The 10,953-nt window shown below is 40.9% G+C and overlaps 1 protein-coding gene across 1 annotated transcript in view; it reads right to left on the reverse strand.

Annotated features, from left to right (window-relative positions):
• The window catches only part of acss3 (acyl-CoA synthetase short chain family member 3), a 49,527-nt gene that overhangs the window by 15,714 nt on the left and 22,860 nt on the right, over positions 1–10,953 (reverse strand). The window lies entirely within an intron of this gene.

Consider the following 10,953-nt stretch of genomic DNA (forward strand, 5'->3'; position numbering starts at 1 on the left):
GTGGGAGGATACAGTTTCAATCACATATTCTTCTAAAATATGTCAGTGGCAATGCTGATGGCAGAAGTGACTTGTCTTCTGAGAGGGCAACGGTCGATGGCAAAACATTCAAGCTAGCAGGCCTGCTATGCAAATCACTGCTCAGTCGATACAACGGTGATGCGCAAAAAAGCATTTTAGACTCCTCATTAAACCTTGAGGGGGAGGTAAAGAAACAGGGGACTTCACTAGGGTTACACACCTGCCGGCTCCAAACAGACAACCTGGGTTGCAGTGAGAACCTGGCCACCAAAAATTACTTAAAACAAAAAAAACAACAGAGGAACAAAATCTTATTCCTGGGGTTCAAGGTGCCCGGTGGAGTTTTTTTGTTAACCAAGTTTCTGTTTACATTCAGTGTTACTCATCAAAATGCATGTTGAATGCAGTTCTTTCCTAATGACAAATTTACAAATCCTGCATTGTTTATATCCATGATTCTTGGTGCATTACTGCCACCCATCAATCAGTGGAATAGTGTGAACCATTGGCAGAACTGTCCATCACCTCCCCCGCATGCATGTGAGAGCAGTGAGTCCTTGCGCTTGTGCACGACAACAAACAAAACCCACTGATAAATATTTGGTACTACTGGTCCACAACTTCATAGCATACCTTTTAAGTAGCAACATGCTGACTGCAGTGTCAGAATTAGGAATAACGAACATGATTTCATGAGATCCCAACCGAGAAAAGGAGGAGCAGGGTGTTGGGATCACGAAAGTACGCTGTTAGGGAACAATGGGACATGAGATCAACATGGACCAAAACAAAATCTCCAGCATCTTGTTAAACTCATATTAAAGTGAATATAGACTGCCTATTTCCTGTCCTGTTAATCAAACAAGTGCTAACGGCTATAGACCTGCTTCCAACGTCAGCACAGCACGTTTCAAAGACATGAGCTGACGAGCAGGAGGTTGCTGTTGGTTGAAAAGTGGGTTAAGTTCTCAAATAAAGAGAGGGCAGAGGGCGGTGGGGGGGGGGCGCCCTCTGAACTGGCAACCACGTATGCCTCATTCATCAGTGGCAGGTTAGCCACTCCCTGCTGGGTTCAAAGCCCATCACTGTCAGCACAGACAACATTAAGCACCAATGATAAAAGAAAAGCATTTTTTGATTCTGTTCTGGCGCACCTCCTGGTCAAAGAGCAGGGTCACGACAGGGTGATGACGGACTCCCTGATGACCAACCCTGCCCTTCGGTTTCCCATAAGATACTCACTACTCCTTGCACAGCAACGGCTATGGCAATCATATAATCCAAATGAAATCAGAGCAAAGAGGAAATACTGTAATGTCCAGGTCAAAAGATTCAGGGTGTGGGTTTTTAAGGTCATTAGTGACACCACTGGATGGTGGAAGTTTTGAAAAATCAGTATTTTGTGCAAAATTAAAAAAAGCTAAAGCTAAAAATAAATGATAAATAGCCAAATAAACTCCATCATAAATCAACCTATACTCTATGAAATCTCATCCACTTTTAACGAGCCAAAATTGGCAAACCAATATATCTGTCTGACCCTGAAGGACGCCATAAGGGTCCTTTAAAAGCTCCAGTGAATTGAACGTTGATTAGGGCTCGACACAACCACTGAACCGTGAAAGTGGAGTGTTTAAACCTGGCTGTTTACAGCAGGAGCCAGGGCTCGCTGGCGGGGATTCAAGCATGGTAGAGTAAATTCAAAACCCACATGAAAAAAAAGACAATATAATTGTGCCTTGACATTTTACAAGGAATACAGGAGAGAGCAAACTGGCTCTGTAGCTTTCAGGCATGAAATGAAACCATTACAAAGCAAAGCAATCTCAGTGAAAATTAGTGGACTTAATTTCACTAAAATATTTTTTCCTCACATTTACATGAAAGATGGTAGGCTGACAAAAGCAGAACTCAGATTCCAACTAGCTGACGCAGATGTTTGCCAAGATCTCCGAAGGTTCCTTCCTCTGCCCACAATTATGAAGGCATAATAGAGCACAACACAGCAGTGAGCAGTCCATTTCCATTCCTACACCCCATGGCTCACAGTGAACAACAACCATTTTGCTTACCTGGGAATTTTTTTTTCACAGTCAGACATTTGAATTCTATTATTACTTCAATAAGCATACACTGTCCCTATTGATGTAGCAATAAGACTTTTGACACCCTTAGCACCAACAGTATATACCATGATCTTCCCACAGGTACAAAGTCCAGTCCAACAGGGCTATCCATCCGAAATGTGTCTATTTAAAGATCAAGACAAAAACGTCCTTGAGGTGAAACAGACAAAATACATCCCCTGCTACTATTCTGGTCACATTGTGCAGAAGAGATCACATATGCTGGGTAAGAAAGGCCGACAGCACAGGCTGAGACAGGTGAGTGAACACTCGAGGGGAGTGAGGAGTAAAAAAACATTGTCTGTGGGATGGAAGTTTTCTATCTGCTTGTCTGACTGACTGTTGGTGAGTCTTTGGAACACACATACAGACACAAAAGCACACCTTGATGTAAGTCTTACTCTACTATCTTCACTGCCTTTTTTTTTTTATTCTGTTGCTCCTTCTCACTCCCTCGCGCTCTCTTCTTTGCCTCTGTACACAAACAAATCAATCTTCCTTCGACCTGTTGGAGATGAGCTTGGCCAGTGAGAGCCATTTTGAGTGTGATGAATTAGATGTGGGAGGGGAAGTGTTGTTGGAGGATGTGTTGGAGGAAGAGTGGGACGGGCAATATCGTGGCACCTTTTCAGCTGAGAAGGAGCTATTGAACAGCCGTGCTCATTACTAGTAGCTTGGGGGGGGGGCTGTTGTTCAGAAAAAAAAAACAAAGATGGCTCTCTGATCCTGCACTCTTTCTTCTCTAAAAATCCTCAAGCACTCCACTTCTTTCTAAAACAGATGAACCGTCTTCTCATCCACTCTGTCTGTAGGGTCTGCACACATATTTCTTTTTAAATATAATGTGCCAGGATACAAGCCAAAATACAACAACAAATGTGGTACTGTCCATATTTTAATTTTTTAGAAATAAGTGTGTAAAATCTGCTTTGAAGGCAGCCACATGACTGGCTGACTTTTACTTTTGAATGTGGCTGCTCTACTGAACGTTCAGATAAATGGTGTTTGCTTGCACCTGCTGCCTGATGGCGGGTTTGTACATCCCTCTCCTAATTGGGCTTCTGTGTTAAGGTTCTCCTTGGATAACAAATACAGCACAAAATACAGCACATACAAAACTTAGAAATGGCAGGGAGTTTTAGTTTGTCGGTTTTTGGAAGCACAGCAGTGAAGCTGACTCCTACGGTAACCAGTATGGCACAAACAAACAGCTTCGTGGTTTCCTGGTGATGTGTGGTTGCTGCGGTAACTTGGTCAAGAGGACAAGATAGTCACCCCGAGATCATTTGAAAAGATGGTGTGGGGGGAGAATGACAAGAGGATGAGAACAAATAAAGAGAATTGGTTTCATCTTTGACCTTGTTTTCTCATATAGTAGATGTTTCATTTTTGTTTGTTTCAGAGAAAACCAACATTCCACCTACCTCGTACAAAATGGTAGATAAAGGGCAACACTATAAAAAATTGAAATAAGAAATCATAAATAATACCTTTGCAGCATACTACAGAATTGCAATACAACACATATCTACCTTGAAGACAGGTGAACATGGTGTTGTGTTATCTCCCTGCCTTTTCTCAGAATATTTGGCTCCAAGAATGAGTGACGACCAAAACTCACAACACCCTTGTGGGATTAATTCTGCTAGGAGTCTGTGTTATACAACTTAAAACAGCTCCCACTAAGACCAGCATTGGCAGTTTGTTGTGAATCCAAAACACAGAGTCCCATGGGTTGGTTAGCAGAGCCTTTTTAGCAGGGCTAAATGTGAAAGTAAAGAAAAGGTTATAGAGAAAGAACAGAATAGAATAAAAATGTGTGGGGGATCAGAGAAGGTTGCAGCAACTACAAAAGGTTGATGATGCCGCCCACCAAAGACAGACATGAAAGCGAGACAAACTATTATGTATAGGGGCACACACACGCATGTACACAAACACACACACTTTCCCATTTACATCTCAGACTCTTCAGTGGACAATTTCACTCCATCAGCTAAAAACATTGCCTCCCTTATCACTTTTCAGACAGCTCGCCTCATTCACTCAAAACTAAGTTTATGCATACAAATTCACTACTTAACTTGCTAATGAAAGCTTGTGGCTTAGAAACCTCAGCAGACAAATAATATAACGGCTGGGAATGAATGCTAGACAAATTCCCAGGTCAGAGAGACGATGACTGCAGCCCCCAGTAAAAAAAAAAAACAAGGCAACACAAACTTGGCACCTCAGCTCTCGGATATGTAATTACAGGAGCAGGGATGTCTGCGCTACTGTCTCTGCAGCAATGTAATGAGACCAAGTGAGCACCAGAATCTTTTTGGTTGCTCGGTGTTGAATGATGTTAGACACAATGCATCTCCCAACGGTGGATAACAAAGGACGAGTGACATGACTCAGAAACAATTTTACAGAAGAGAACTAAGGGGCAGGTCTATGTGGAGAACAGTTGGGACAGAATACCAATCAGTTAAGGAAAAAAACTGGTGGGGGCATATTTTAAGCTATAATTCTAGTTTATACATTAGAAGAGCAAATGTACACTGAAGGTATTATACTCAAATGTCTATTTGAAATGAAGGTGTTGGACACGTGTGTCTAAGGCAAATAATTAAACTTATAGTTGCAAATACATCTTCCTGTATTAAAACACAAATAGTTCGAAAGACCAAGGTACTTTAATCCTAAAAGTAAAAACAACGTAATCCACATTTCTTGAGGAATGCACTGCAGAGCGAGTAAATCAACAATACACATCCAAAAGAATATGAACATGAATTAAGACAGAGATTTAAGTTGCCTATTGGACACTAAAAGGTATGTTGACACCCAAACATTACGCCCATTTGTGATTATTGAAAATTATGGGCATTATTGTGTTGCTATATCAGCCTTCACTCTTCTGGGAAGGTGTTCTTCAAGATTTTGGAAACGTAACCTAGTTCTATATATGTTAAGATGACCACTAAGAAGCTACCTGGAAAAATATATCCTGCAGGTGATGGTTAATATAATATTCCCATCAACCTTTCCAGTTTTAGGTTAGGATTCCTCATTAGGATAACCCCTGATTTGTTGTATTGCTGTCCATGTGCCGAGTTAGTGAATGTTGGGTTGTTTTAAGTCTCGGTTTTTATTTTCTGTGAAAGGATTGTGTTTTCAAGGAGGATGTAAAACTGTCCTTCACAGACTCTCTGAGGCTTTGACTTTTTTTTTTTTTAAAGGAAGAGGATGTGTGGAAAACATTCCCGTGCCAGCTCTGGCAAAGTCCAGGGGCGAATTTTCAGTTCTACACTTTATTTGACAGGATAGGTATTCTGAGAAGGTCCAGTTCACTTTTGTGTACAAAGACATCTGCTGTCAGTCTGAGAGAGAGAAACAAAGAAACAAAAGAGAAACAGACAGAGATCTTTAAAAAAAAAAAACACTACTGTAAGTCCATTCGCCACCACAACTCACTGGTGAGGCTGCCAAAACCCTGCCAACTGGAAACACACATTTGTTGCCAGGCAACACCAGTGACATCAGCAACCTTCATCATCACCCTCCTCCACCCCCTGCCATTGGCACTTGGCTCTTAAAATAGCGCACAGATTATTACCAGGCTTCAAAATGGCAGACATTTTCTCATATGCACATATGGGGGAAGTGAGCCTGACTAGTTTCAGGTAGCTCAAGGGTGACAGGCTATGAATGCATGTCGGTCTTGGGTTGGAGGGGTTAGCAGATGTTAACTTCTGTGTGCATGTAAAAGAAGCATTGAAACCCAGATAAAACAATGAGAATAAAGGCAAAAGGAGCGAGACGGAGGAAAGCGCAGGTGTAAAAAAGGTGTTGTGGTGTCATGTCTGGGCTGGGGAGACAAGAGGAATCAGCATATCAGATGACAGCGGGGGGCTGAGAAATGATTGAGTCCACTGCACATGGGAATAACAAGCACAACAATCACTTCCACTCTGTATCTGAGAACAAATCTCGTCTGCACCAGCCGAGCGTTTACAGAATGAGAACTAATCAAAGAGCTAAATTGGTCACATTAGTCAAATTGTCAGCCGTGAGCTTGTTAGCACAATTTAATATTTCCAGCAAAGAATGTGAAAATTTGGCGTTGCATGCAATCACTGACAAAGAATGACTGTTTGATAAATACAATACCAGTTAGCTTGATGCAAAACAATTTGTCTATGGATAGGTTTCCTGCAGAAAGTCCCCTAAAATGCAAGCCGGCTGGCTCACCACAGGGCTGTGTTCTCTCTCGCCTCCTTTTTATTATATGTACACTGATGGCTGTAGGAGCTCTTCAGAAGGCAGCCACTTGGTGAAAGCTTCAGATGACACGGTATAGCTGTCCCTTCTCAAAGGTTCAGGATCTGATCATGGGAAGGCTCTCCCTGATTTTGTATCTTGGTGTGACAAACACTTCTTGGACTTAAATGTCTCAAAAAAAACAAGGAACTTTTCATTGATTTTAGATGTGATTAACCTACAGCCAGGGAGTACATCATTCACAATGAAAAAGGTTGAAATGGTCACCTCATATAAATATTTAGGTACCATGTTTGATAAATGCAGTGTTAACACTGAGGCTATTGTGAGAAAGGGGCAACAGAGAATTCACTTACTCTGTCAGGCCAGTCATTCTCTGTCATTTTTGTCAATCTTTAATCTTTTTTTTATTGACTTAGGACTTTTTCTTTTATCTGCTGGTTTCACAGTCTCAGGGAAAGACAGAAACAGCCTGGAAAGTATAGTCAAAACCTGCTCTACAATTATTGGTGTAAATCAAAGAGATTTAAATTATTCATGTAGTCAAATCTATGGGCCTGTGTGCTTTGTGTACGTGTGTATTGTCTAATTGAGATCGTATTCAGTTTAAGGACCGGAGACATGCTTCAACTTGTAACCTTCCCTCCTCTGTACGTCCCGCTGCTTCTCGCCGTGGCACTATCAAGGCAAACTGTCTTGTGTCAGCTGACTTTATTTTATTTTTACAACCAGGGCCTTGGGCAGATTTAAGTTAAGCTTTGTTAGGAGTGCTGCTAGCTCTTTGTGTGATGCACAACCAATCAGCTGTGATACACAGTTGGCTGCAAGGTAAGGAGAGTCCCTAAGGGAGGAATGGGAAAATGATGTGAACCAAACCCTGAGACGTGTTTTTTTTATTTTTTTATTCCAGCGGTATGCGCCTGGCACAGCTTATGAACTGTTTCCAGTGAAGAGAGATGATGTCAAAGATTATGAATTAGATGATGCATATTTTTTATTTATTTTTTTAAAGATTTGGGCATTTTAGGCCTTTAATGACAGGACAGCTGAAGAAGTGAAAGGGCAGAGAGGGGGAATGACATTGCAGCAAAGAGCCGCAGATTGGCGTGGAACCCGGGCCAGCTACGTCGAGGTGTAAACCTCCATAAATGGGCGCCTGCTCTACCAACTGAGCTCTCCGGGCGCCCAGATTATGCATATTTTAACAGGAGCTGGAAAACATACACGCAGTGTGATAAATAAAGAATCATATGGGGATGATACAACAGCTTTTTTTGCTGAGGAGCTGGAGAAGACACTTCAAAGGTCTGTCAGAGTCTAGGGTTGGGGTTCAGAAGTGTTTTGAAAAATCAAATCTAGTGACATTTTATGTATTTATTAATAATTTAGCCTGGATACTTCCACCTAAAGGGAATTGAAATGAATCTGCATTTGGTTAGGCTGTCACATACACTGCCCACTAAAGCCACCCTGATGTACTGTACTACATCATTTTTTTCCATTCCTTTCAACAATCAAAGACAAACAATTACAGAAAGTCTTCCAACTTATTCAAGAATTTGTAATTCCTGTTGGAATCTCCCACTTCCTCCAGTAGCAGTAAAGTGCCATTCAATGTAATAATTACATTTTACTGCAACTGGGCGGCGTGTTCATGGCTTCTAAGGGGTAAGGTAATTCTTTGTAAACATAGGTCAATAGGTCACAGGAGTCACAAGACGCTGTTACTGATTGGCTGGGGGTATTCTGTGGCTGCAATTCGCCGCTTAAACTATCACCAAATTTAGTTTGGCCACACTTCGCCACAGAACCAAACGGCCGCAGCTTTCCATAGACATTGCACAGCAGCTTGCTGCAGAACACACTTTGCCACATTTTTGTGTGTTTGCACCATAACAAACAAAAAACATTACATTTCTAACATTAAAAATCTATATTCTGTATACAGCTTTATATTGTCAGGGATTTATTTTGTAGATCAACAAATGCAGGTATGTTGCAAACGTAGCACCTGAAGCCTAGAGCAACTCATACCAGTACACTTCAAAAAGCTGTGTGCTCGGTTCACCTACTCTTCCCATCATCGCTCATGGTGAACATTTTCTCGCCATTGATTACAGCTTTCGGCTGCTAAATATTACATTTCAGGATTACAAGCGTGCGGCTGGAAAGATTTATGAGCAACTGCACCCGTGATTGATCTATTTTGCAGGTGAGGTACAGGTAGGACAGATCTATCAATATTTATAGATGAAAGCAAAATGTTTAGGGACTTAAAAAGACTGTCACAAGTTTGAGAAATGTGTTGATTCTAAATTGGACGCCAGAAAATGCAAACTTTACTTTGCAGGTGTTTTGACAGTAATGAATTTTTCAAGGATGAGTCTTTCTCTCCTTTCTGTGATGGCCATTTTGAAGTAAATGAACCTTGAATTTTAAACTGCTTTCCATTGACAAAGTTGCTTCTTTTCTGTTGGAGAGGAAGCTGGAGAGTTCTCAAGGGACCGACATTTCTAAAAGTTGCTTGATTGATGTCCTGTCTCCAGAGAGACGGTCAAACAGTACATCGTGACTCCAAGCATGAACAGGGACTCATGAACTCCGTAAAAGGCAGACGTACAGTGTATACATACCACTTTTTATATTTTACTGACATTTGTTAACTGTGTCAATAACAATAGTGGTACATGTTAAACATTTATTTATGTCTTAAGTTGCTGATCACACCGGGCACACGCATGAGGAAGTCTTGGCCCGGATATCCGCTGGCTACAGAGTTCTAATAATAGTAATAATACAAACATATTTACACAATAGACACCCTCATATAAACACACAGACAGTATATAAACAGACATACAGATGAGTAAGGTGCGGATGAATAGGAATGACATATTGCACAGTTGGAGATAGCACAGAGTAATCAATGAAAAAAATGCCTAGTGCAGAATATTGTCCAGTCATGGCTCAAATTGTAGAAACAGCTAGCAGTGCTACATTATGTACATTATGGGGAATGCAAGGTTTGTACTGTCTTTTCCTCTTTCTGCGTTTAAAGCAACACTAGAGAATGTTTTGTAACTTAAAATAATATTTCCATAATCGTTTCAGTTGTTCACCAAGTCGTAACAAGTTGAACGGCTCTATGCAAGTTTGCCAGATAGGGTAGCGGATCTGTAGTTTCAATGAGACACAACAGGACAATTTTGCTTCCAGCCTCTAGGGGGACAAAAGCGGGAAAAGTTCCCTAGTGCTGCTTAAAGTGCGGCTCTGCATCCCCTCCTCCTCCTCCTAATTAATTCTTCAGGGATCTCCGGTCTTACAGTAGGAAGAATCCTAGTGTTCCTCAGTGCTAACAGCTGTTCCCGAGTGTAAACAATGGAGCCGCAGCCAAACAAAAGACAAGAAATAGAGCTAATCTCCACAGTTGTACATCCATATAAAAAAAGAAATATAAATATGAGAAATATACTCAACTTCACCAAAAAGATTCAAAGCTGCTGCAACAGGCTGCCACTAACGCAGCACCATGAACCACTTAAAGAAGATAGCCTACTTAAATTATGGCATTAATTTCTGTTTTTATTATAAACAATTCCCTATAAAATATTAAAACTAAAAATGAATTTATCGTGATAATAAGCAAGCTGTACTTGCTGTTTTGGAAGATTAATCAATATGCACTACAAGTTCTAGGTAAGCACGTATAATCTACGGTATTTCAGGTTAGGGAAATACTTGTTAGCATGTTGTTTTTTTAGTCTCTTCTGGGAAATTGTTTAAAAAAAAACAGCTAAAAGGCAAATAAAAAGTTTTTCAGTCCCTCCAGAAAGAAAAGACAAAGTTTTGATGATTCAATGAATCTGTATAACATGATGCCAGGGTCTCTTTAGCCCACGCATTTGAAGTCAAACTGCCTTAGACACAAAGAGAAAGCAAGTGATACGAGGAGAGTCCGCTCTACCGTGAAAAAGTACAGAACAGATTTGGATCGCAGCGCTCTCTGCCAGCTGCCAGTTATTGAGTTTAGCAGGGGGTGAAGAATTCAATGGGATTTACACATCTAGACAGAAATCAAGTGGTCGGCAAAGGTTTTTCTCCAAACTCAATAAATCACCTTGCTAGGATTGCCACAAAGTGTGGCAGGATTGTGTGGGGGTGTGTGTGAGGGAGAGAAGTGAGATTCAAACTTGACTGTGAAACAAACATCCTTTTGTTCAAAATGAATATCCAAAGTCTAATACATGTGTAGTAAACCATTGATTCAAACAACAAAAGTAGAATGAAATGTTATCTCAGAAACACTGAAGCTACAGAGAGGAAGATGGGAATTAACAGCTCTGTTTAGCAAATCCAGGCTAGTGACTTCAGTCAAGCCCATCCATCGGCATGCCAGTCAGACAGATGGAGGTACAGGTAGAGAGTAATGCACTGTATTAGGCCCGCGCAATATTTTTTTCACTGCAATATATATTGCGATATGAAAAACGAAAAAAAATAGCTCTATTTGGAAATAATAAATCATTCTTGACTACTG

This window comes from Etheostoma spectabile, chromosome 23 (assembly GCF_008692095.1).
Source record: "Etheostoma spectabile isolate EspeVRDwgs_2016 chromosome 23, UIUC_Espe_1.0, whole genome shotgun sequence".
NCBI classification, from domain to species: domain Eukaryota; kingdom Metazoa; phylum Chordata; class Actinopteri; order Perciformes; family Percidae; genus Etheostoma; species Etheostoma spectabile.